This window comes from Rhinoderma darwinii, chromosome 1, assembly GCF_050947455.1.
Source record: "Rhinoderma darwinii isolate aRhiDar2 chromosome 1, aRhiDar2.hap1, whole genome shotgun sequence".
Lineage (NCBI taxonomy): Eukaryota > Metazoa > Chordata > Amphibia > Anura > Rhinodermatidae > Rhinoderma > Rhinoderma darwinii.
In genome coordinates this window covers 348231936-348255208 of record NC_134687.1, presented here as the reverse complement: position 1 = coordinate 348255208, position 23273 = coordinate 348231936, and the positions used below count along the sequence as shown (strand labels likewise).

Genomic DNA, 23273 nt, shown 5'->3' with positions numbered 1-23273 from the left:
TAAGACGTAGATTTAGCTCAAAAGTTTTCATTTTCTCAATAAATAAAAGTAAGATAAGAACCACGTCGTTTGTAAAGCAATTTCTCCTGAGTACGGCAATACCCCATATGTGGCCATAAACTGCTGTTTGGGCACACAGTAGGGCTCAAAAGGGAAGGAGTGCCATTTGGAGTACAGATTTTGCTGGATTGGTTTCTGGTCGCTATGTCGCATTTGCAAAGCCCCTGTGGGACCAAAACAGTGGAAAATCCACACAAGTTACCCCATTTTGGAAACTACACCCCTCAAGGTATTCACCTAGGTGTGTAGCGAGCATGTTAACTCCGCAGGTGATCTTCAGAAATTAGTGTGCACTCTATGTTGCAGAGTGAAAATTTTATTTTTCCATAGATAAGCCAATATGTGGTGCCCAGCTTGTGCCACCATAAGACAGTTCTCTAATTATTATGCGGTGTTTCCTGGTTTTAGAAACACCCTACATGTGGCCCTAATCTTTTGCCTGGACTATCGACAGGGCTCAGGAGTGAAAGAGTACCATGCGAAATTGAGGCCTAATTTGGCAACTTACACAGTATTGGTTCACAATTGCAGAGTCTCTGATATGAAATAAAAGAAACCCCTGAGAAATGACCCCATTTTGGAAAATACACCCCTCAAAGCATTTATTAAGGGGTGTAGTGAGCATTTTCACCCCACAGGTCTTTTCCATAAATGATTGCGCTGGGGATGGTGCAAAGTAAACATTTTCATTTTTCCCTAGATGTGACATTTCAGTGGGAAATATGTCATGCCCAGCTTGTGCCACTGGAGACACAAACCCCAAAAATTGTTAAAACTGTTCTCCCAGGTATGGCGATGCCATATATGTGGAAGTAAACTGCTGTTTGGGCACACTGTACGGCTCAGAAGGGAAGGAGCGCCATTTAGCTTTTGGAGCGTGGATTTTGCTTGGTAGAAATTTTGTTTGGAGTTATACTGATATTTCAGTTTATAATGTGGGGCATATGTGAGCTAGGCAGAGTGCATCAGGGGCATAGTCAGTTGGTATAATAATGGGGTAAACAATAAAATAATCCATAAATATTTGTTACAATGTGAAGCAATCCTTTCTGCGCAGGCCAGTGTCACACTGATAAATGTCCTTTCTGATCTCCCTTTTGGTCCACACGCTGCACCTTTGTAGTTTGGGGAATTTTTCTGGCAAGTGTTGTCCTGGTATAATACGGGTGCCCTAACTTCCAGCATATATGTTTGGACCATACCCTTCCTGGTTCTCTAATTTTAGGGCCTTGATAAATTGACACTTGAAACAGAAGAAATGTTCCCCTCGGGCCTGCACAACTGCATATTTTTCTTTCCTGACTTATTGGGGACAACTAATTTTAGGTTTTTTTGCGGGACGAGCTGTAGTTATTATTGGTACCATTTTGGGGTACATGCGACTTTTTTATCACTTGTTATCCTTTTTTTGGGAGGCAAGGTGATAAAAAAAAACAATGCTGGCATTGTTTTTTTTAGGTTTTTTTTTATGACGTTCACTGCGCTGGACAAATAACGTAATATTTTTATAGTTCAGGTTGTTACGGATACGGCGATACCAAATATGTATGGTTTTATTATTTTTTAGCAATAATAAATGACTTGATAAGGGAAAAAGGCCGATTGTGTTACATTTTATTACTTGAAACTTTTATTTTAATTTTTACAACTTATTTTGTTTAGTCCCACTAGGGGACTTGAAGGTCCAACTGTTTGATTGATGTTCTAATGAATTGCACTACCTATGTAGTGCAATGTATTAGTACTGTCAGTTGTTCACTGACAGCAAGCCGATCAGGCTCCGGTCAGTGCCTAATCGCCTTCCGTAATGGCAGACAGGAGGCCATTGTTAGGCCTCCTGTTGGCATAGTAGCAGTTGGCAGCCTTGCCATCGCATGGCAGGCTGACGATTTGCTACAAACCACCAAGATGCAGCGATCCCATTGGATCGCTGCATCTAAGGGATTAATGGCAGAAATCTGAGCTAGCTCCGGTTCCTGACGTTACAGCGGGGTGACCGCTGTAACATACAGCGGTCACCCACTGCTGATGTCGGCTCAGCTTCTGAGCCGGAAGCTGAGCCGGCGCCATCTTGCTGATGGTACCGGAAGCCTTTTAGGCCCCGCCGGCGAGCAGGGCATAGGAGGCTTCCGTTGCTGGCTGACAGGGAGGCCAGTATTAGGCCTGCAGTTGCCATTGCAGCCACCAGTGATCACGTTGCTGGGGTGCCGGTGGCTAAAAACCCCTCACATGCTGCGATCTCTATTAAACGCAGCTTCTGAGGGGTTAATCGGCCGGATCGGATGCTAGCTCCGGTCCTGGCCGTTACATCCGGGTGCCAGCTGTAGCATACAGCTGGCTCCCGGCGGTGATGGAGCGGGCTCAGCTCCTGAGCCCACACTATCACTGCGGCATAACTGTACTGCTCTTTGTGGGGAAACCCTCCCCGACAGCGTTGTGTATATATACGGCGGATGTCGGGAAGGGATTATTGATGGATGCGCTTTTATTCAGCAGAACACAAAATGCTGCGTCATTTCAGCAACCATTTTAAAGCCTTGTGAGAATATTGAGAGGTTAAAGAGGACCTGTCACTAGTTCATATACTACAAAATGCTTATCGGAAGTAAATCGCGCTGTTCCTCTGACTCCAACACATTTTTGTTTTACTCCTGGGCCACTCAGTTTCTGAGATATGGTCCAATGTTGTGTCGGCACCCTATAAGCTAAATCTCTGAAGTTAGCCAACAGGGCATGAACTACAATTATTCTCCTGAGATGGAGCCAGCTTCACAGCCTTTGACACTGTCCAATCAGTGCAAGTTAGCTTTAGACTGACCAGCCACAGCGTGATCCACCATAACCACCTGATCTCGCCAGACCACACTGAGTGAAGACTTCAGAAAGGCATATCACAGGATAGGTGAGAATTATCTGATCGCTGGGGTCCTGAACCCACCGTTCCTCTTCAGTCCAGTGACTAGCTTGAATAGAGAGCGGCAGTTGAGCATGTGCTCGCCACTCCATTCACCGTTTATGAGAATAATGGAAACAGCAAGTGCTATATTCGGCTGTTTGTCAATCCTATAGACTTTGAAACTAGCGTAAGCGCACATGCCTCACAGCCGCTCCAATTAATGCCCACCTCATTGCGGTTAAGCAGTAAAGACGAACAGGTGGTTTGGGATCCCCACCCTCACAATTGTCGGTGGGCCCATTGATTGAGTCCCCAGCCAATTATCACCTATCCTGTGGATATGTGATAATTGTTGATTCTGGGAATACCCCTGTAAACTAAAGCAAACTGAATAAAAATGTATTAAAAGGCACATGCGCATCTTTGCCTGTCCGTGGGCCAGAAAATCAAATTTACACCTGCTGGAGTAAATTATAGGAAGTCTGTCAGTCTGTGTGAGGCCACGAATCCTCTTGTTAAATCCCACCCACCTATAACAAAGATTTTGGAAAGTGGCAAGAAAAATGTAAAATGGTAAAGTTACCAATTATTGCGCGAATATGGCGTGTGCCATAATTTGAATCTTTTACGCCACAAAAAAGGCGTAAAGCCATTGATAATGCCTACCACAGTGTTTAGAGCCATTTTGGTGGCAAAAAAATTAGCCTTTTTATTTTAGCAAAAAACACAATGGCAATATATTTTCCATTATTCAATAGGAAGATATAAAGTTCTTTACACCCCAATAATGCTTTTTCGTTTGAGGGGCTTCTTTAAAAAGACAGCATGCTCTGGGGGTGGTGTTTGGGGACATTCTCCTCTTTCATAGACATCAAATGTAACGCTGCTGCCCGTGAAACTTCTCTCTTCGGGAGTAAGCCACCTAGCAACAGCTGATGGGTACAGACGACTAGCCTCCTAAATGCAGTTTGAAAAGTGATTGAATGTGAACGCAATCACTGCTCCATGTAAAGTCCTGATCTGGGTGGGGTTTCCCCTCAGGTTAAGTGCTGAGGGGTTTTTACCAAAGAATTGCACCAAATCTCTATCAAATTACTACGAATAATAAGTAAATAAATAGGACTGCAAACTAGTTCTTTTCTAATATCCTGAGAAATCTATTTCTAGTCAGACATTAGTTTAAGAATTGCCGACAGATTTTCCTTTCTGACTTCAGCTAGTATTGCACGGCCCGACGTGGGATGTGTAAGCGAGCGCCTATCAACGAGGCCAATTGAAGGCCTCCAAGTCTGACATTAGTGCCTTAGGCCTCATTCACACGGCAGGGTTTCCCGGCCGGGTGCCGGCCGTTCATAAATCGGCCGGCTGCATTAGGAATAATAGACCCCTAATGGGGCTATTCACACGACCGATTTTTTGACGGCCGGGAAAACCGGCCGTCAAAAAATAGGACATGCTCTATCTTCGCCCGGGTACCCGGCCGCCCGGCTCCCATAGAAGTCTATGGGGCCGGGTAATACACGGCCATCACCGGGATGTGTCCCGAGTGATGGCCGGGTTTTCCGGAGCTTGCGCTCTATCTCCTCTTCCTCACAGCGCAGAGTGTATGTGAGGAGGAGGAGTTGATGCCATTCTGACGAATGGCATCGCTGTACACTGTGTGGCAGGGCCGGGGTGTACAGCAGGTGGAAGGGAGCGCTGCGCTGGCTCCCTTCCCCTGCTTGAAAAGCACCCTGGCCCGGCGACACCTTCGATGGTGCCGCTATCAGCTGCAGCTGCTACTAAAGTAGCGACGCCACTATAGCAGAGCGGGGAGGTATCTCCCCGCTCTGCTATGTGCTAGCCGCACTTTAGCTCCTTGAAGGAGCGGAATCCCCGTGTTTTCAGGGATTCCGCTCCTGGACAGAGCGCTTGATGTCTCTGTCCATATCTGGGCAGTGACATCAGGGGAAACTCCTGAAGCGGAATCCCCGAACACATGGGGATTCCCCTTTAGGAGTTGCCGCTGATGTCACTGTCCGGATCTGCCCGGCCCGGCACGGATGCAAAACTTAATGCAAACCGGCCGGGCAAAATGGCCGATTTTACCGGCCGACACTCGGGCTCGGGAACGACCCGGTCGTGTGAATCCCGCCTTACCATTAAGACTTGCCAGAGGCAAGGCTTAATAGTAGAACACAGATAAAGCCAATAGATAAGTATTGCATAAGAAATCTAACATTCGCATGATAAAGTCCCCTAGAGGAACTAAAGAAATGTATACAACCACTATATATATATATATATATATATATATATATATATATATATATATATATATATACACACATACATACACACAACCGTTCAAAAGTTTAGGGTCACTTAGAAATTTCCTTATTTTTGCAAGAAAAGCACAGTTTTTTTCAATGAAGATAACATTAAATTAATCAGAAATACACTATATATTGTTAATGTGCTAAATGACTATTCTAGCTGCAAACATCTGTTTTTTAATGCAATATCTACATAGGTGTATAGAGGCCCATTTCCAGCAACCATCACTCCAGTGTTCTAACGGAACATTGTGTTTGCTAACTGTGTTAGAAGGCTAATGGATGATTAGAAAACACTTGAAAACCCTTGTGCAATTATGTTAGCACCGCTGTGAACAGTTTTGCTATAAAACTAACCGTCCTTTGAGCTAGTTGAGAATTACATTTGTGGGTTCGATTAAACTCTAAAAATGGCTAGAAAAAGAGAGCATTCATGTGAAACTCGACAGTCTATTCTTGTTCTTAGAAATGAAGGCTATTCCATGCGAGAAATTGCCAAGAAACTGAAGATTTCCTACAACGGTGTGTACTACTCCCTTCAGAGGACAGCACAAACCGGCTCTAACCAGAGAAGAGAAGTGGGAGGCCCCGCTGCACAACTGAGCAACAAGACAAGTACATTAGAGTCTCTAGTTTGAGAAATAGACGCCTCACAGGTCCTCAACTGGCAGCTTCATTAAACAGTACCCGCAAAACGCCAGTGTCAACGTCTACAGTGAAGAGGTGACTCCGGGATGCTGGCCTTCAGGGCAGAGTACTAAAAATAGAGTGAAAAAACACGGCACCACATGTGTGTATCAATTGTGAATTTGATGGGCAAAAGATTGTAACTGCTCACCTGTTAAATTGAAAGTAATCTGCGAGTACAAAGCTGCTGCCGATCCCAACGCAAAACTCCAAAGAGATGCCAAAAATGATTGATAAGGAATAAAAAACGGGATACTGAGGCGCTGCTTGATAAAGAGTTAATACATTTAATTGAGGTAGTAGTAATAATAGACAATTGCTACGCGTTTCAAGGCCGGACTGGCGTCTTCCTCAAAGTTAGTTTGCCTGAGGAAGACGGCAGTCCGGCGTTGAAACGCGTAGCAATTGTCTATTATTAATACTACCTCAATTAAATGTATTAACTCTTTATCAAGCAGCGCCTCAGTATCCCGTTTTTTATTCCTTATCAATCATTTCAGGGCAGAAGGGCAAAGAAAAAGCCATATCTGAGACTGGCTAATAAAAGGAAAAGATTAATATGGGCAAAAGCACACAGACATTGGACAGAGGAAGATTGGAAAAAAGTGTTATGGACAGACGAATCGAAGTTTGAGGTGTTTGGATCACACAGAAGATCATTTGTGAGACGCAGAACAACTGAAAAGATGCTGGAAGAGTGCCTGACGCCATCTGTCAAGCATGGTGGAGGTAATGTGATGGTCTGGGGTTGCTTTGGTGCTGGTAAAGTGGGAGATTTGTACAAGGTAAAAGGGATTTTGAATAAGGAAGGCTATCCCTCCATTTTGCAAAGCCATGCCATACCCTGTGGACAGCGCTTGATTGGAGCCAATTTCATCCTACAACAAGACAATGACCCAAAGCACACCTCCAAATTATACAAGAACTATTTAGGGAAGAAGCAGGCAGCTGGTATTCTATCTGTAATGGAGTGGCCAGCGCAGTCACCAGATCTCAACCCCATAGAGCTGTTGTGGGAGCAGCTTGACCGTATGGTACGCAAGAAGTGCCCATCAAGCCAATCCAACTTGTGGGAGGGCCTTCTGGAAGCATGGGGTGAAATTTCTCCCGATTACCTCAGCAAATTAACAGCTAGAATGGCAAAGGTCTGCAATGCTGTAATTGCTGCAAATGGAGCATTCATTGACAAAAGCAAAGTTTGAAGGAGAAAATTATTATTTCAAATAAAAATCACTATTTCTAACCTTGTCAATGTCTTGACTATATTTTCTAGTCATTTTGCAACTCATTTTCATGGAAAACACAAAATTGTCTGGGTGACCCCAAACTTTTGAACGGTAGTGTATATACACACATGGCGATTAAGAGAGGATGGTGCAAAACTATAGCCCCGGTATTCATAACCAAGAGAACATAACACAAATTTATTAACATGAAAAGACACTACGTTTTATCTATAAACTATAAATCGACAAAGTGATTTCCATTGGTAATACGGCAGGTGTCTAGGCTGTAGTCCAGTTTTGTCCAGCCACTTGCCAGCATATCTTTGGATATGGACTCCACCGCTTCAGTGATTCATTGTCTCAGGTCATTCAGATCCTATAGCTGGGGGGGGGGGGGGGGGCAGATACCTTGATGTAGCCCCACAGAAAGAAGTTGCAGGGTGTTAGAACTGGTGATCCTGGACGCCAGGAATCGTTGTTTCCGGCGTAGCCGATCCAAAATTCCGGTAGTTATCGGCGAACATCCCAATGAAATATGGAGGTGCACCATCCTGCTGATAGAGAAAGATCAGACAAATGTAGTCTGTAGCATAAGCCATTCCTTTAACATGTCCAGGTAGTCGTGGCCAGTGACCGTATCCTCAGCTAAAGGAACCGTAGACTTTGCGCCTGCTCATTGCACAGAACACGTTTATTTTAGGTGAGCCACTCATGTGCTCGATAAGAGCATATCGTTTTTCTGAGCCCCAAATTCTAACGTTGTGGCGATTGGCCTTTCCATTATGGTGAAAGGTAGCCTTATCGCTTAATACCAGCCGGTCAGCGAATGCGTCCTCTTCTAATCGGCCTTGCAAGTCAACGCAAAAGTCACAGCGTTTCGATTTGTCGTCTGACACAGTGGACCAACACTGTTGCTCAGTGGTCCAAAGTCCTGTTTTCAGATGCAAGTAAATTTTGCATTTCATTTGGAAATCAAGGTCCCAGAGTCTGAAGAAAGAGCGGAGAGGCATTAATCCAAGTTGCTTCTGGTCCAGTGTGAAGTTTCCGCAGTCAGTGATGGTTTGGGGAGCCATGTCATCTGCTGGTGTTGGCCACTGTGTTATATCAAGTCCAGATTCAACGCAGCAGTCTACCAGGAAATTTTAGAGCACTTCATGCTTCCCTCCGCTGAGAAGCTTTATGGAGATCCTGATTTCTTTTTCCAGCAGGACTTGGCACCTGCCCACACTACCAAAAGTACCAATACCTGGTTTAATAACCACAGTATCACTGCGCTTGATTGGCGAGCAAACTCGCATGACCTAAACCCCATAGAGAATGTATGTGTTATTGTCAAGAGGAAGATGAGACACCAGACCCAACAATGCAAGCGAGCTGAATGCCCTTATCAAAGCAACCTGAGCTTCCATAACACCTCAGCATTGCCACAGGCTGATCGCCTCCATGTCACGCCGCATTGATGCAGTAATTCATGCAAAAGTAGCCCCGACCAAGTATTGAGGGCATATACTGTACATACTTTTCAGTAGGCCTACATTTTGGTATTAAAAATCATTTTTGAAATTGGGCTTTTATAATATTCTAATTTTCTGAGACACTAAATTTTGGGGTTTTCAATAACGCTTACTATAATCATCAACATTAAAAGGAATAAAATGATGGAAATAGATCACTCTGTGTGTATTGAATCTATATAATATAGGAGTTAAACCTTTTGAATTGAATTACTGAAATAAATTAACTTTTTGATGATATTCTAATTCATCGAGAAGGACTAGTATTGCTTTGTTATACTTCGTATACCAAACCATTATCGCCTGTGAGTGTAAAACTGACAGGCAATCTATTAGGCCATGCCTCTGGCACGGCCTAGTAGGCATATAACCAGGGCAGGCCTGGGGGCCTTTGTGTCGTGGCACCCCATCGGAGGTCAGTGATCGCACTTGGGGGCCGCCGATGGGAGACAGAGGCAGTCCCCTCCCTTTGTAAACCACTTAAATGCTGCGTTCGCTATTAATAACAGCATTTAAGAGATTAAACGGCCACGGTCAAAGGAAACTTCAATCGCTAGAGATTTTGTATTAAAAAAGAAGGATCTACCCCTTCCCGCTGCACCCACTTTTGACCTTCCTGACAGAGCCTCATTTTTCAAATCTGACATGTTTCACTTTATGTGGTAATAACTTCGGAATGCGTCTAGCTATCCAATTGATTCTGAGAATGTTTACTCGTGACACACTGGACTTTGTTTTACTGGCAAAATTTGCTCGATAAACACAGTATTTAATTGTGAAAAACACCCAAATTTTGCGAAAAATTTCAAATATGTGCATTTTTCTAAATTTAAATGTATCTGCTTGTAAGTCAGACAGTTATACCACACAAAATAGTCGCTAACATGCCCTAATGTCTACTTTTGATTGGCATCGTTTTTTGAACATCCTTTTATTTTTCTAGGACGTTACAGCAATTTCTCACATTTTCAAGAAAATTTCAAAAGGCTATTTTTACAGGTTCGAGTTCAGTTGTCAAGTGGCTTTGAGGGCCTTATATATTAGAAACCCCCAATAAGTCACCCCATTTTAAAAACAGCTCCCCTCAAAGTATTCAAAAACAGCATCTCAAACGTTTCTTAACCCTTTAGAATTTTCACATGAATTAAAGCAAAGTAGAGGTGAAATGTACAAATTAAATTTTTTGGGGGAAGAAATTCATTTTTAATCTTTTTTTTTTTTTTTTTTTTTTTTTTTAACACAGAAGGTTTTTACCAGAGAAATGCAACTTAATATTTATTGCCCAGGTTCTGCAGTTTTAAAGAAATATCCCACATGTGGCTCTAGCGTGCTTATGGACTGAAGCACCAGCCTCAGAAGCAAAGGAGCACCTAGTGGACTTTGGGGCCTCCTTTTTATTAGAATATATTTTAGACACGTCAGGTTTGAAGAGGTCTTGTGGTGCCACAACAATGGAAATCCACCAAAAGTGACCCTATTTGTGAAACTAAAGCCCTCAAGTAATTTATTTAGGGTATAGTAAGCATTTTGACCCTGCAGGTTTTTTGCAGAAATTATTGGAAGTAGGCTGTGAAAATGAAAATTTTTTCAAATAAAATGTAGGTTTAGCAATTGTTTTTCATTTCCACAAGGACTAAAAGGAGAAAAAGCTCCACAACATTTGTAAAGCAATTTCTACCGAGTAAAACAGTGCCCCATGTGTGGCCTTAAATGGCTGTTTGGACACACGGCAGGGTTGAGAAGGGAAAGAGCGCCATTTGGAGCTGAAATTTAGCTGGAATGGTTTGCGGAGGCCATGTCGCATTTGCAAAGCCCCTGAGGGGACAAAACATTGGAAATCCCCAAAATTGAACCCTTTTGGGAAACTACGCCACTCAAGGAAATTATTTAGGGGTATAGTGAGCATTTAAATAAATGATCCAATTAAAAATCCATGGATGTGTGATAAACTTTGAAGCACTCTTTCATACACAGGCCAGGTTTGTCTGGGCAGGTTTCGCAATGATAAATGGTGTCTTTTCTTCTCCCCCTTTTGTAACGCACTTTGCACCTTTTTTGGGTGATTCCCTTTTTACCAGTGGAGGGGATTTCGCTGGGAAAGTGTTGTCCTGGTACAATACGTGGACCATCGCTTCTAGAAGCACTGGGGCCCTCCACTTCCTGGTTCCCAAATATAAAGGCCTTGATAATCACCTCTTGAAAATAAAGGAATGTCCCTGTCCGGCCTGCACATTGCTATAGCACGTAAGCGTTATACAATGCCACCTGTACCATGTGCACGGCCAGCTTTTTGTACCACACCCTTCTTTTCTGCACGGCACTGTATGGCTTTAGTAATTGATCAGAGAGATCAACCCCTCCCATGTACTTATTGCAGCCCAGGATGCAATCCGGCTTGGGGGTCAGTGTAGTGCTACCTCGGACAGGTACCGCTACCGTGTATTGTGGTCAACATAAGGACATCCCTCTTGTCCTTATACTTGACCAGCAACATGTTCCCGCTGTTTAGTGACCTGCTTTCTCCCTTATTGTTTGCCCTATCAGTGTTTTAGAGAGGCGTCTCTGGTTTTTGCGCACGGTGCCGCATGCTGCAGTACTTCTGTTGGAGAGGCAGTTAAATAGTGGGATACCGGTGTAGAAGTTATCCACGTAAAGGTGGTAACCCTGGTCCAACAGTGGGTGCATCAAATCCCACACTATTTTCCCACTAACTCCCAGGACAGGGGGGCATTCTGGAGGTTCTATCCTGGAGTCCTTCCCTTCATAAACCCTAAACCTGTAGGTGTACCCTGAGGTACTCTCGCACAGCTTGTACATTTTAATTCCGTACCTCGCCCTCTTGCTTGGCAAGTATTGGCCGAATTTTAGTCTCCCCATAAAATGTACAAGGGACTCGTCTATTGCAATGTTCTTTTCGGGAGTGTAAGGGTATGTTCACATGGCAGCGTCCGTTACGGCTGAAATTACGGTGCCGTTTTCAGGAGAAAACAGCACCGTAACTTCAGCCGTAACGGCATGTGCAGGCGTCTTTCGCTGCGTCCATTACGGACGTAATTGAGCGGTTTTTCCATGGAGTCCATGGAAAACGGCTCCATTTACGTCTGAAGAAGTGACAGGCACTTCTTTGACGCGGGCGTCTTTTTTACGCGCCGCCTTTTGACAGCGGCGCGTAAAAAAAATTACCGTCGGCAAAGAACATCGTAAGACCCATTCAAATGAATGGGCAGATGTTTGCCGACGCTTTTGAGCCGTATTTTCGGACGTAATTCGGGGCTAAAACGCCCGAATTACGTCCGTAAATAGTGTGTGTGAACCCAGCCTTAGATTCTTGAAACTTGGTGAAGAAATTATCAATGACTGACCTGATTTTGAATAGGCGGTCAGATGTGGGGTCATCACGTGGCGCGCACTGTGCATTATCATTATAATGCAAACATTTCAGAATTATTTCAAAACGTGTCCGGGTCATTGCAATGCGGTTAAATGGGGTGCTATATAAAACATCCGTACTCCAGTATTTACGGTTTGTTTAGAATTGTGACAAAACTAACAATCAGACCACATTTTATTTGTAATCAATGCAGAAATCCAGGTAATTCAAAATTGTTAGCTTTTTCTTGCAACTGTATACTGATGGTCTTCATGGATATAGCTACATAATTGTTTAATTATAACAATTTCTCTTAAAAACGCCTAAGGAATTTATGGCCTATACTCAGGCAATCAATACCTGATCGGTTTGGGTCTGACTCTCGCCAATCAGCTGTTTATTGGAACCGCAGCGCTCTAACGAGCGAGGCTTCCTCTTCATTCCTTATTCGCACGTACTGTGAATAGCACACACACTTGTAGCGGCGGTTCACAGTATTACAACCTTCTCTCCTTGAAGTGAATAGGGAAGGCGAATACTGTGAACCGCTGCTACAAGTCTGTCAGCTATTCACAGTACTAGCAGTGACAGTAATTAAGGGGAAACAGGGATGCCTGGAGTCAGAACCCCACCAATCAGGTATTGATGTTCTATCCTGATAGGCCTTACATTTCTTGGGACTGGAAAACCCCTTTAATGCCCGTCTCCTAGTCATATATATGTGGGATGACTGCAGCTGGTGAGAGACTCTGCAACTCTAATATGTGGTGAGCCAGACCCTGTACCTGATACAGTACGTGACTGCAGGTGATAAAGTACAGTTTGCAGGAATCTATGACCCGCAAACTGTTTTCGTTCTAGGGATTAGAACAGCCACCTAACAAATATTGGGTGTAGACGGCCACCTACCGATTCCGTCTGAACAAAGTAATGCCGGGTGCCAGGGACAGCCGTGGTCACATGACTCAGAGGGAGTCCTGCAATAACTCTAAGAACTTTTCTAGGCTCCCTAATTAATAGTTCCTAAAGACTCAGGGTAAACTGACAGCAAGGACCACATGCAGTGTCCTTAGGTCTTCAACAAGGTTTATTTAACCATTTCAGGACCACCCACTGCAAATATACATCCACATTTGCTGGGCTTTGTGCAGAACCAATATAATCTTTTGCTGGCATTTGTTTTCCCCACACCAGGGGACACAGACCCTAGGACATCCTAAAGCAATCCCCAGAGGTGGGAACAGAATACAGGACATGGCCAGCTGCAAAACCTTGCGACCTAGGGAAGCGTCTGCAGAAGCAAAATGTGTGCACCCGGTAGAACTTGACAAAAGAGTACAAGGAAGACCACGTGGCCACCTTGCACATTTGAACCTTTCCCCGTACTCTTATCAGCCTCGCGAACGATCATTCGAATCCACCGAGCAATGGTGGCCTTGGAGGCCGCCAAACCCTTCCTGAGACCCTACGGTAGGATGAACATGTAGTACGACTGCCGAAAGGAAGCAGATAGAACGGTAAGTCCGCAGGGTGCGGACGATATCCAGGTTGAGGGAACGCTCCCTCGGACGACAGAGGAGGACAAAAAGACAGCGAGACAATATCCTCATTCATGCGGCAGGCCAAAACAACTTTAGACAAAAAAAAAGGGCACCGTGCAGAGCACCTGTTAAAACAGCAAAAGGAAGGATTGAAAAAAGTGGTACTCACACAGAATGGCTAAATTCTTCTTTATTTTAGCACAAGGTAGCTTTCAAGGGAGAACAATGCAGAGAACTCGGAGGTTACAGCCTGTTTCGCGCTGCACAGCGCTTGTTCTGACCTAAAATCATGGCATCAGTGGCGTGCTTAAATAAGCAAACCAGCGCAATCGCCATAGTGGTTAACAAACAAACTAAAAGCAAGGGACAGTGCCCAGTAAATCGACCTATTAACAGATCTGACTCTGTGTGTCAGCACGGAAGTGAGCTGATGCAGTGACGGGGTCTCCCCCACTGCACATGCGCAGAACGGAAAACCCCACTGCCCAGCCAACGACATTCCGCAGCTAAGTAGCAGTCAGCTGGAACAAATCACAGGGGGAAATTATAGGCGGAGCGCACGCTCACTGCCGTATCACCCCACGTGCCATCAGACTTAGAGGTAGGCGCGTGGTACATGCAACGTTTTGATCACTTTTTATTACATTTTTTTGTGGGAGATGACCAAAAAAATAGTGATTCTGGCATTTACAAGTTTATATTTTTTACGGCGTGCACCGTGCGGGTTAAATAATGATATATTATAATAGTTCAGACTTGTACGGATGCGGCGATACCAATTATGTTTATTTTTTTACTAAGCTCTAGGGGGAAAATGGGAAAAGGTTTTTATTTTTAACTTTTAATTATTATAAAAAATTTTTACATAAAAAATAAATTTATTTTACGAATTTTTACTTTTCTTTTTTATTAGTACCCCAAGGGGACTTCAACCCACAATAGTTGGATCGCTTGCACTATATACTGCAATACTAATGTATTGCAGTATATCGTCTTTCTGACAGGCTTCTATTAGTCGGAGCACAAAGATGGCCAAACTGGTTCATTAGGCCCCCAGGCAGCCATAGCAACCATCGCCAACCCGCGATTGCATTGCGGGGGGCGCGATGAGCTACTAGAGGGGATCGCCGACTCTTTCTAACGATTTAAATGCTGTGGTCCCTATTGACCGCGGCATTTAACGGGTTAAACTAGCGGGATCGCGCTCGAGCTTAACTTGTTACTGTAAAGAGCTCCAAGAGCCCGTTCCATACTTCCCCTACCCGGCTATGACGTATGGATACGTCAAGTGTCGTGAAGGGGTTAAATAACCCACAAAATTTAGAAAACTGTTCCGCACCTGACCATATAATAAAAATAGCATCCACGAACCTTAAAAATTGTTTTCTCACTCTCAAAAAGGGGTTCAGATGGGTTAGAATGTATTTATCTTCAAACACTCCTAAAAAGATATTTGCAAACATGCAAGCAACTGGAGTCCCCATTGCGATACCATTATTCTGGATGTACCAGTCATCATTAAATTTGAAGGCATTGTGTTTCAGGATGAAATCCAAAGCATCGCAAACTAAATTAATCTAGTTTACAATTTTCAGCATTTGCTAAGACCAGTCTTACTGACTCGACCCTCTTGTCATGGGGAATTCTAGTGTACAAAACTCTAAGTCTATTGAAGCTAGGAAGAAATCTTCTTCCCATGCGAAGTCGCCAAAAGCAGAGTACCGCCTTGTCTTGGTTAAGAGTCAAACTGAGAACGTCACGAGAGCCGCCAGCTTTGAGACCCTCCGGATGGAGGTCACCACAAACAGAAAAACAACCTTCCAGGACAGAAAATGGAGAGATCTCTCCTAAGGGTTCAAAAGGTGTATATTGTAAGACATCTAGGACCAAATTCAGATCCCAAGAGGGGATCGGATAACAATAAGGGGGGGCGGCCGCATGAGCCATCCCCTGCAAAAAAAAGTCTTAACGTCAGCTGTAGGCACCAACGGGTGACCGAACAAGTTTGAAAGAGCAGACACCTGGGAGCGTAGTGCAACACTGTGATCCAGACCTCTTTGCAAAAAGGAGAATTCTGGACAAGGAAAAACTTAAGGTGGGGGGGAGCCTGCGATCCTCACACCAACGAAGGTAGGCCTCCTATGTATGATGGTAAATGAGACTGAAGAAGGCTTCCTAGCCTTAAGCATAGTGAAGATAACATTTTACGAAAAACCATGAGCCCTCAGAACTGCCATCCTGTTAAGCATAGCGACCTTAAAGTTCTGGTGGAAGAGAGATCCCTGAGAGATAAGGTCGGGACGGAGAGGTAAGGAACACGGTATGTCAGCCAACTGGGCCACGAGGTCCACATTCCAACAGTGGCGCGGCCAATCCGGAGCTACCAGAATAACTTCTCCCCTGAGCTTCCGGAGGAGTCGCGGCAGGAAAAGCAGAGAAGGGAAGATATACAGGAGGCTGAAGTCAGACCATGGTGCTACAAGAGCTTCCACGGCGCAGAACTTCGGATCTCGGGCGACGAAGCAAGGGACCTGTCGACTGAACCTGAAGACTATTAGGTCCACGTCTGGACGACCCCACCTGAGACAAATTTTGTCTAAGAAATCTTGGTGACGTGACCACTCCCCGGTATCCACCGTTTTGTGACTGAGAAAGTCTGCGACCCAATTGTCAACCCAGGAATGTGAACCGCTGTGAGAGCCAGAACGTGAGTTTCCGTCCAGACCAGGATCTTGGAAGCTTGGCCATTACTGTGACGCTGCGCGTGCCAACCTGGTGATTTAGTTAAGCCGTGGCATTGTCAGTTTGAACCCGCAGCGGTTGTCTGGAGAGTGACAATGTCCAGTGAAGAAGGCACAGAAAAATGGCTCAATTCCAACAGATTGATAAGAAGGGAATATTCCTGTGGAGACCACAGTCCCTGAGCCGTGGCGTTTTGAAAGGTGCCCCCAAATCTCGAGACTGGCATCTGTGAAAAGGATTAGACAGTTCAGCTGGAGGAAGGAGCGCCCCCGGGGAAGTGATCCACCACCAAAGCGAGAGATGGACGGAGAGGAGAAGGACAAACTTCAGATCACCCGCTGTAGAGAACATGCAGAGGGAATGGTCTCGACGGAGTCCAACATGGTTCACAGAACCAGCATGCAGAGGCGGAGTGAAGTCGGCACAGCTGTCTAATGAACGGGCCACGTCCTGAAGAATCAAAAGATGCTACGGAGGAAAGAAAAGCCCTGCCGAGCGAGTGTCGAATGCGACCGCCAAGAACACGATCTGCTGGGATGGAGACAGGTAAGACTTGGATCGCTTGATGATCCAATCGACTCCGTTTCCAGAGTGATCTGGAAAGACGTAGTCTTGTCCTCCCTGGAGGGAGACTTAATCAGAAGGTCGTCCAGGTACGAGGTGACCGACAATCCACTGGTGCGAAGGAGTGCTATAACGACACAGAGAACCTTCGTAGAGACACTCTGCGCCGTGGCCAGGCCGAATGGCAGGGCCACAAACTGGTAATGTTGGGACAGTACCGCAAAGCGCAGGTGCATAAAGCAGATAGGGACGTGCAAATACGTGTCCTTGATGTCCACGGTCTGGCCTTTTGATCCTGCTGTGGCTGTGGCCTAGATAATGTAGCTTTGGAGAACCCACAAAAGGTCTGAAAAAACAGACCCGCCTTTTTTAACGGCGTAGAGAGTTAGGCCTATTTTGAGGAAAATAGGTGTTTTCTGAGATTATCTCGTCTAATCTAGGTCTAAAGAGACAAGAACCTGCAAAAGGGGAGAGAAGTCAGGGAGCACTTGGAGTCAGCAGACCAAGCCTTGAGTCAAGTATTCCTGCGAATAGCGACAAGCAGCAGAGGCCCGTGCCACCAGTCGGGCAGCTTCACAGATATACTGGAATGCACTGGAGAGAAGGTGAAACAAATCCGGAGGAGTACCTGAGAGCAGGCCATGACAGAGTTTGTGTGCCCATTCAGGAATAGCTCTGCTAACCGAGACAGATGTGAAGATTGGGCAAAGGGCATAGAGAGAATATTACACTGCCTGAGTCTAGCTCTATTAGGAGAAGGACATTCCTACAGAGAGCCAAGCTCAGTGACTGCAGACTAGAGCACCTGTAGGGGGTGATCCTACCCGATTCCAAGGTGTCTGGTGTCTTTCCTAAAGGCAAAAAGGCAGCAGCTCTGTTCAGGAGGTCCTGTGTCCCCAGTAGCAGCTGTCAAAATGGAAAAGAGCAGAAGGGAACACTTAAGCCCCGCCCACGGATCGATGTTATTAGCCGCTAACTCATGTGAGTAGACCGGCCAATCAGGAAAGAGAATTGATTCCCCATGTGGGGCTAGAGGAAAAAAAGCATGCTGGAGCGCTTTTGGTGGAAAGAGTGAAGGGCCTGTCCCCTGCCTGTGCAGTGAATCGCAAAATGGTGCCACTGGTGTAATGGTGCCAGTCATCGTGAAAAAAATAGCGTTACTAGTTCTAAAAGTGCCAAGGAGTCTAGTTGTGCGTTCCAGGGAATAGGCCGGTCCAGCAAACCACTATAGCACACAAGAAAAAGCCCGGGGAAGGGAAGGGTGTCGTGTAGTTCCTGAGGCTGGAGGGCGACAGACGAGCTGGCGCTCTTGTCCCACTTAACTTCATAAGCAGGTTGGACAGCAGCGCATTTGAATAGTACACCGTGCACCCGCCAAAAGGGTACCACAGGGAGACAAAGTCAAAACTGTGCCACTAGATCATCTTATAAAACTAATAAAATAAAAGAAAGAAAAATTCTTGATATAGACACTGCTGTTGTCTGCCTTTTACGACGCTAAGACTGAAAAGTTCAGTATCTGTGGGCAGTGTATATCCTGTAGGAGTCACTTATTTCTTACAGTTGAGCCTTCTAGTGGCAAGAGCATATACCCACGGTCTGTGTCCCCATGTAACAAACAAGAAAATATTTTATAACCATAATAATCACGAGGATGTTTGAAATTGTTTCCACAGCACCTATTCAGCGGTGTTAAAGAGGACCTGTTACCTCTCGCGACATATCTATTTCTTCCCCACAAAAAAATTTGGGAGAATATTCTCTTAAGGCCTGATTTACACGAGCGTGTGCCTTTTGCGCGCGCAAAAGGCATTTGACAGCTCCGTGTGTCATCCGTGTATGATGCGCGGCTGCGTGATTTTCGCGCAGCCGCCATCATAGAGATGAGGCTAGTCGACGCCCGTCACTGTCCAAGGTGCTGAAAGAGCTAACTGATCGGCAGTAACTCTTTCAGCACCCTCGACAGTGAGTTCCGAGCACAATATACACCAACCTGTGAATCAAAAAAAGACGTTCATACTTACCATGAACTTCCTGCTTCCTCCAGTCCGGTCTCCCGGCCGTTGCCTTGGTGACGCGTCCCTCTCTTGTCATCCGGCCCCACCTCCCAGGATGACGCGGCAGTCCATGAGACCGCTGCAGCCTGTGATTGGCTGCAGGCTGTGCTTGGCTGCAGCTGTCACTTGGACTGAATTGTCATCCCGGGAGGTCAGACTGGAGGAAGAACCCGGGAGTTATCGGTAAGTCAGAACCTCTTGTTTTTTTTACACGTATATGTATATTGTGATCGTAAGTCACTGTCCATGGTGCTGAACCAGTTTAACTCTTTCAGCACCGTGGACAGTGACTGTCTCCTGCCGTCGCGTACCCGAACATTTTTTGCCAGGTTCGGTCAAAACGAGTTCGGCCGAACCCGGTGAAGTTCGGTGCGCTCATCTCTAATTTGACACTCCGTTTGGATGTTTGTAAACAGAAAAGCACGTGGTGCTTTTCTGTTTACATTCATCCTTTTGACAGCTCTTGCGCGAATCACGCAGTTCGCACGGAAGTGCTTCCGTGCGGCATGCGTGGTTTTCACGCACCCATTGACTTCAATGGGTGCGTGATGCGCGAAAAACGCACGATTATAGAACATGTCATGTTTTACGCAACGCACTCGCGCTGCGCAAAATTCACGCATCGTCTACACTGCCCCATAGACTAATATAGGTGCGTACGACACGCGCGAAAAGCACGCGCGTATATTACGCTCGTGTAAATGAGGCCTAAAACGAAGTGTTGTAGCATTCCCCTATTATTCCTTCTAGAAATTCATGAATATAGACAACTGGTGTTACCATTACCCTTTTCAAAGGGGTGGGTCCTTACAGTCTGTTTCAGCACTTACTGGACAGTGTCAGTCTGTGTAGGAACGCCCCACTCAAGTGTCAATTATTCATTCATTTGGAGGAGGAACAACAGCGGAACAGTACAACGCAAATTTCTAAAATACGAGGCTCATAAAATTCCATCATTTTAAGAGTACTAATATTTACTAAAACAAGACGTCAGGAGAGGTGACAGGTCCGCTGTAAGAGTTAAAGGGACTCTATCCCCAGATTTGACCCACATAAACTATGTCTATGAAGTCGACTTGGAGTGCTGTAACAGAAACAAAGATACAGCCCTATCAAGATATATTATGAAATTAAATCATAGCATTTTTTACCTAACAAGGGGGGGGGGGGATTACATTTTATAGTGACCACAGCCCAGGTCCTTAAAATGCATTGAACTGTATTGAAAATGGTCTCATATGGTTGCATAAAATGTATTAAGGGCTATGACTATTCTGGAGCGTAAGTATTCGGGTATGTGCGCACACAAAATCAAAAACGTCTGAAAACACGGAGCTGTTTTCAAGGGAAAACAGCTCCTGATTTTCAACCTTTTTTTTTTTAGCAACTCGCGTTTTTCACGGCCGTTATTGGAGCAGTTTTTCTATAGTCAATGAAAAACTGCTCCAAAAACGGCTCAAGAAGTGACATGCACTTCTTTTTCGTGGGCGTTTCTTTAAGCGGCCACGTAACAAAAAAAAACGGCCCGTCGGAACAGAATGCCGTTTTTCACATTGAAATCAATGGGCAGATGTTTGGAGGCATTCTGCTACCGATTTTTTTTATGGCCATTAAATACTGATCAACTACCAGTTTTTCATGGCCATTTGGCATCAGTGTGTCTCCAAAATGTCATCCATTTCCAGTCTGTTTTTAATGGCCGTTTGACATCAGTTTTGCATGGGCGTTAAAAAAAACTGATGAATTTAATGTCAGGCTTTTTTTGGCCCACTGAAAACACCCAAAGGAAGGTCATAGTCATGATTGTTTCACAGAGCCCCTGTAGATGATGGCGCACACAGCCCCCCTGGTAGATGATGGGGCACACAGCCCCCCTGGTAGATGATGGGGCACACAGCCCCCCTGGTAGATGATGGGGCACACAGCCCCCCTGGTAGATGATGGGGCACACAGCCCCCCTGGTAGATGATGGGGCACATAGCCCCCCTGGTAGATGATGGGGCACACAGCCCCCCTGGTAGATGATGGGGCACACAGCCCCCCTGGTAGATGATGGGGCACACAGCCCCCCTGGTAGATGATGGGGCACACAGCCCCCTTGTAGACGATGGCACACAGACCCGCTGTATACGATGGCACACAGACCCCCTGTAGATGATGGCACACACACCTCTCCGGAGAAAGCACCCCCCCTCCCTGTAGTAATCTTCCGGGACGGTCTGTAAAGGATCTGCCAGACACAGCTTCTGTGTCGACGCCTGTGGTTAATCAGTCTGCACCTGCTCCTAGGTTGGATAGCGTGACTCGATCTGCTACCACTCAGGCTGGTAGGCTCAGGAGTGGGAGAACCTATCACAGCCTAGCCAGACTGTTCTAGCTGCCGCCCTCTGCCTATTTATACCTTAATTTCCTGCTTGTCTTTGCCTGTGATTCTTTCCTGGCTCTGCTGCTCCTGCTATTATTATTGACCTGGCTTCATTTTGACCCTGGTTTTACGGACTACGCTCCTGCTCTGCGTTTGGTACCTCGTACACTCCTGGTTTGACTCGGCTCGTTCACTACTCCTGTTGCTCACGGTGTTGCCGTGGGCAACTGCCCCATTTCCCTTAGCTTCTGTGTACCCTTGTCTGTCGTACACATATTGAGCGTAGGGACCGTCGCCCAGTTGTGGGCCGTACAAGTAGGCAGGGACTGAGTGGCGGGTAGATTAGGGCTCACCTGTCTGTCTACCTACCCCGTCATTACACGGTCCCTGTAAATTCAGGACAGTCCTGGAAAATTCGCTGCAGTTGACAACAATGCCCCCTATACTAGCACCACACTACCCTTGTAGTGAGCGCAACAATACCTGACATTTAATTCGGCCTAAATGCCCTACATACTCACCGATGCAGTGCCGTCTACTTCACGTGTGGTCTCTAGTCTTCACGGGTTCTGCGAAGGTGGCGCGATGACGTCATCTCATCGCCTTCGCAAAACCCATGAGAATAGAGATCACACCTGAAGAGGACAGTGCTGCATCGGTGAGTATGTGTCATCGCGCCGCCGATAGCCAGCAAGAGAACCATCCTTGCCTCTTGAACCCCCACGTCACAGATCCGTTTTTAACGGTTGTTACATGTATAGACAGCAGTTAAAAACGGATCCATTGACTTCTATGGGGCCGTCTGGCCGTAAAAACGGCCAAAAATAGGACATGTTCTATTATTTGACGGCCAATATTCACAATAAAAAAGGGCAGAGTGAATACAACTATAGAACATCGTCTGAAAACGGCCGTTCAAAAAAAATCGGCCGTCGCACAGCCGTTTTTCACGGTGGTGTGAATGTAGCCTTAGGGTGAGGTGCACTAGTAAACAGAATCAAGACCAATAATGTAATCGAAACATTTATCTTTGATACTTTGGAAAACCCCATACTTAAAGCAATGTGTTCACTTAGAAAAATTACATCGTGCGGTTGCATAAGAAAAAAAATAAACAATCCATGTACTTTTAAAGTGTAGTAAGTAATATTTCTTACTTGGGTATACACGTTATTTTGCTAGTAATTACAACTAAAGGGGTATGCCCACCTTAGACATGTCTAGGACCTGTACATATCTCCAGAAAGGGGATCGCACCACTCTAGTCCCACTTGGTGAGACGGCCGCGGCATCAAGGCGGAGTGTGCATTGATAGATGCGTGTTCCAGCTCTAATACCTGCACCCATGCGACATTTTTGCCATGTACCGTGGATATGCCATGAATATCATGGTGGGAATAACCCTATAATGTACTAACATTTTATAAGAATAAATACCCCTCTCTCACCCCGCGATGCTATCGCGGGGTGTCGATTGTTTTAATGGCAGCTCGGGTCCTAACAAAGGCTCTCAGGTGTGCATTTACCGAGCGCCTGTTAGGCCATGTCTGTCAGTTTTACACGGACAGGCATAATACGCTGTAGTACAGAAGTAATGCAGTGTATCATAAAAGCGATCAAATGATCGCATAGTGAAGTCCCCTAGTGGGACTAAAAAAGAAAAAACTCTAAAAAAAAATGTAGTTAATGAAATTTGTAATAAATAAAAGTCCCAAGTAAAAAAAATATGAAAAAGAATTTAGTAAGGGAAAAAAGTGGGTTTATTATGAAAAAAAAGAAGTTACACATATTTGGTATCACCGCGTCTGTAACAACCCCAACTATAAAACAATTACTTTATTTAACCCACACGGTGAACACTGTAAAAAATTAAATAAAGCCAGTATTGCCGTTTTCTGTTCATCCTGCCTTCACAAAAATTTGATAAGTAATCAAA

General features: G+C 45.3%; 1 protein-coding gene across 14 annotated transcripts in view; it reads right to left on the bottom strand.

Annotated features, from left to right (window-relative positions):
• Nucleotides 1–23273, bottom strand: part of ELAVL2 (ELAV like RNA binding protein 2) — a 193455-nt gene that overhangs the window by 5904 nt on the left and 164278 nt on the right. The gene's annotated exons all lie outside the window — the stretch shown is intronic.